Below are 4,370 nucleotides of genomic sequence, written 5' to 3'. Positions count from 1 at the left end.
GATGTGGGTTTGAGATGCAATTTTTTGGACGGTTCTTTCGTGGAATAATCAAAGTTGATAATAACAATTGACTTCCCACATGACATGTGTGCTCCAAGGACTCCCGAATGAGTAATATATGGAAGATCTGGTCGGACCGAAGACGGCTACTCATGGGTCAAACTAACTACTCTAAAGTCGGGTTTTCCTCTCCACTACTTCTTGTATGCTTTTTCTCGTTCTTATTGTATGCTTCTTGTATGCTTTTTCTCGTTCATTCCCTCTCATTCTTTGGAAAATCATTATATGCTAGCTTTTTTATCTCGTTAATTCAATGAAAATGCACTATTATCTTTCTTTGGAAAATCATTATACGCTTTTTCACGTTAATTCAATGAAAATGCACTATTTCCATAAGTAACAAATATAAAGGATGTAGTTATATCACACTCTTATAATTACTAGTTGTTGTATCGCGCGCGGTGCGCGCGATACCCCAAGATATTGTGACTCATTTATTTGGATACGTATCGATTCATGCATAAAGTGTAGTTTACTCGTGGACCGTTATAATAATTAGTTTTTACGATTGTTGTCTACCTTGCATAAGCTCGATGATTATTTTGCTTTTATTTTAGTGCATCGCCATATAGTAGTAACAATAGAAAGACACCCTACTTTCAAGAACAATCGGTGTGAACTGACAGTACTGACACTACATTTCCAAGAAATACCATGAACACAAATAAAATGGTGCAAGTCAGAGAGGTTACTCTGTGAACTGAAGAACTGAAGAACGCCTTAACATATCAGGAATATCGATGGTGAGGATACCTTCAAACCTCGAGCATTTTGAAAATTTAAGACTAAGGTTGAAGGCATTAATTTTTAAATGTACCTCAACTCACCCTATCATTCCTCTTTATTCCACCGATGAACTATTTCAGAAGAGTAGTAACAATAGAACGACACCAACACACATCACATTTCTCAAAGACAATATTACAAGCACATTACATAGAATAGTAACACATGTGCTTTTATACCGACCCTCAAGAGCAACAATGAAATTATTTTATTTACTCCTCAAATTATTTTATTTACTCCTCGATTCTGACACATGGAGGAGTGAGCACACACACAGGAAGACACTACAAATCGTACATGACACTGTAGACATTCACTTGGCTTCTTAAAGTGCATTGGTTTTTTGGAAGATTTTATGTGTACATTGTCTAGACGAGAGCCTTGAAATTATCATATGCACTATTAACCTCTGCATTAGCTAGCTAGGAACTTGGCATCATGCTGGAACCTAGGCGCAGTCTGTTGCCTTGCACCCATATTTCCTCATGCATTGAAATTGCATGTTGTTGAAACAGATGGCTGTGGAGTAAAGTTGTCAAGTTGTCTGATGAACATAAGAGGAAGTCATTACTTGCACTATATAGTAAAACTACCTTAGCTATTGCGAGGTTTAATGCAACATGATATTTGGAAATTTTGTAGGAATTAACAGGCAGTGCTATTGTGAGTTGCGGAGAACCATGTACTATTTTTGCTAAAGGAAAAATAGATCAAGTTAGACATATATGCAACGAATTTAGAAATAGACAATCTTAGATTAGACAATATGTCAGCTCAGATAAGTTACCTCCTCATCTTCAAAAGTTATTCTCTGAAAGAGTACAGACTTGTTGGTCGGAGAACTCTGAGTATTTGTTTTGTTGATGACCTTCAACTTAATAGAATATGGACCACTCTTATCTGTAAGATCCTTCAGAAGTTTCTTCGGACTTTTCATGGCTATTTCTGCAAAAACGTTAGGATGTTATGTTGTCATATTTAATTAGGCAATCTTGGTTTAAGATGTTGAAGATGGGTACTAAATATAATAGACTTGAGCACCATTTTATTATACCACTCATTTTTTTACCTACCACTCATTACTCTCCTCACTACTCCATCAACAATAACAACTGCTGTCAATCACCCTAAACATCAAGGGTATGTAAGAGAAACACTTAGCTACGTAAGCGTTTATGTTCCGCTAAAAAGCTCTCGGCCCAAGCCCGGAAGAGTCACCGGTGTGTGTTCCTATCTGAGGTCTCGCTCTCCTACAACCCGACTCCTCGGCCACATTGCAAGGTTAAGAGGCAAATAGTTTGACAACCTTATGAAGTTCATCGAAGACAACGAATCAACTTATAGTCAATCGATTGCAGGATAAATAAAGTTGTATATCAAACAATTAAGAAACTTATATCAGCGGTCAGCCTACCTTCTTGTATGCCTTCTTAGCTCAATCAATTACGTTCTAGAAGTGATTTTGCTCAAAGTCGCCTCACTTTCATAATTGACCCAGAACAAATCAATGGCATTATCGAGAAAGTACGGAATATACAATCAGCAATCTAATAAAGATAGCAAACAATAGCTTCTAAAAATAAGGACATTACAAAGCCAATATAAAGCTCAATCAAATGTCAAAAGGGAAAAGCCCTATAAATCACATTTTCTCTATGAAAATGAGAATAAATGAACACTGGAACTATCCAAATGCAGCATTGAAAGTTAGCCTTGGATTACAGAAATGGTTCTTAACTATGAAACTTCTAGCGTGACATGATCAGGGAATACATCCCCATTGTAGAAGTATAGTATCCGAAAATAAAGACTTGTAACCTGATACTTTATTAAACTATCAATCTTATGTAAGAAAGATCATAACTTGATACTTTAAGTTGTATTGTATACGAGAGATGCGTACCTCTCAAATTTACAATATCCCGGCACGGCGTGCAATCCATTTCTGTACCTTATGCCATTTAGTTCATTATAATGTTTATGCAGCTCAACCTAACAGCAACAATTGATGCAAGTAAGAAAAAATAAAAAAGGATATAATTTACTATACCAATTGCAATTAACATAATATTGACGAGTCTATACCAACGACTCATTTAGAACAAGCTGTAGTGTGATAAAATATATTTCATCAACATTTTTCGTGTCCGCAAGCTCTCTAGAAATATGAGGCACCCAAAAAAATAGACTACTTCACTTCTTATTATCCCGATAAGTAAAGGATATTTCGCTTAACAACTTTAGGCTGAGAAGTATTAAAGAGTTCACATATGTGCACAAGAGGATTAGATAAAGGTGAGGAAATAAGAGGGATTGATTAAGGTGTAGAGAGAGCCAATTTACCTTCACATGTTTTATGACCCATCCCAAGCTTGTTTGTAGAGAGACGTGATAAGAGCTTTAAATATTTGTAAGCAATGCATCAACTTGTTTGTTAATGTACCAGACGCGCAGAGAAAACTTATCGACATTGTCATCCTTCTTTAGCAGCAGCAGGCCCGGCAGCTCTTTGCTGGACAGCCCAACTTCAAAAAGATCTGAAATTGAATTAAGCCTTTTAAATTATAGTAAAAAAAAAAAAACAGTCTAAACTCATAAACCATGAACAATTCACTTCACATTATAAATACCTCAGTCCAAATTATATTAACTCATCTCTAATAAGCACCTATGAAAGTCAACTCCACATTCCATTAGACAATTTGATAATGAACTCCGGAGAAAGTGCCGACCTTTGTACATCGAAATAACAAAATGCTCTCAAACATGTCACAACCCCATTTCATAAGCAAACCGATCAAACCGGTGCAAGGACTTTAGGTACTACTCCCTCGGCCTCAGTCATTTGCTTACATATGATAAAACTATCTTCACAAAGTACCCAAAAAGGGTGAATAGATGATTGGACGAAGGAAGTAAGCACTATCACCATTGTAAATATCAAATGGCTCTTTATTTATAAGATTGTTATTTTAAGGTTGTTGTTGTTCCATTTCCTCCCAATCTTCGACTCTTAACAATAACCTAATCAATTTCTAATTTCTCTGATGTCTTAACTTAGTTAGCATCAATTTTTTTTCTAATTTACAGAGGCGCAAATCTACGTATACAAACCTTGGGGTTCACATTGACGCCAGAAATTTCTCCCTATTTCTGAATATATGCCTTCTTTATGGATTAGGTCTTGCCTTGCGTAAGGGGGCCTGAATTCGTCAAGTAAGACTCCTATAGATCTGAAAAGATAAACATGACAGAATTAGTTTATCCCATCCTAAAAAAACTTTTCCTCTTTTCCCTCAGAACCTTCCTACAATCCTACACTCTTCCAGTGTCATCTCCTATTTTCAAAATAAAGACATATAGAGTCCAAATTTTGCCCCCCCTCCATCCTACTTTTATTGCCCCCTCCTTCCAAAATTTATTTCAAATTAAGTTTTCCCTTTCGTAATTAAGCATGGTAAATGAGTGAACTACCAATTTTGCCCAATAAGCAATTAACCACCTCTCCCTCCAAAATGACATTA

The 4,370-nt window shown here is 36.1% G+C and overlaps 1 long non-coding RNA gene across 1 annotated transcript; it reads right to left on the bottom strand.

Annotated features, from left to right (window-relative positions):
• Positions 1-2,728: 2,728 nt before the first annotated feature.
• LOC141612781 (uncharacterized) lies at positions 2,729-4,075 on the bottom strand. The gene is made up of 3 exons (XR_012529201.1): positions 3,961-4,075; positions 3,190-3,383; positions 2,729-2,838 (listed from the first exon to the last, which is right to left on the bottom strand). It is a non-coding gene; the product is annotated as an uncharacterized LOC141612781 (long non-coding RNA).
• Positions 4,076-4,370: the final 295 nt, after the last annotated feature.

This window comes from Silene latifolia, chromosome 11 (genome assembly GCF_048544455.1).
Source record: "Silene latifolia isolate original U9 population chromosome 11, ASM4854445v1, whole genome shotgun sequence".
NCBI classification, from domain to species: domain Eukaryota; kingdom Viridiplantae; phylum Streptophyta; class Magnoliopsida; order Caryophyllales; family Caryophyllaceae; genus Silene; species Silene latifolia.
Note: the sequence above shows the minus strand (reverse complement) of the source record. Positions and strands in the feature narration are given on the sequence as shown.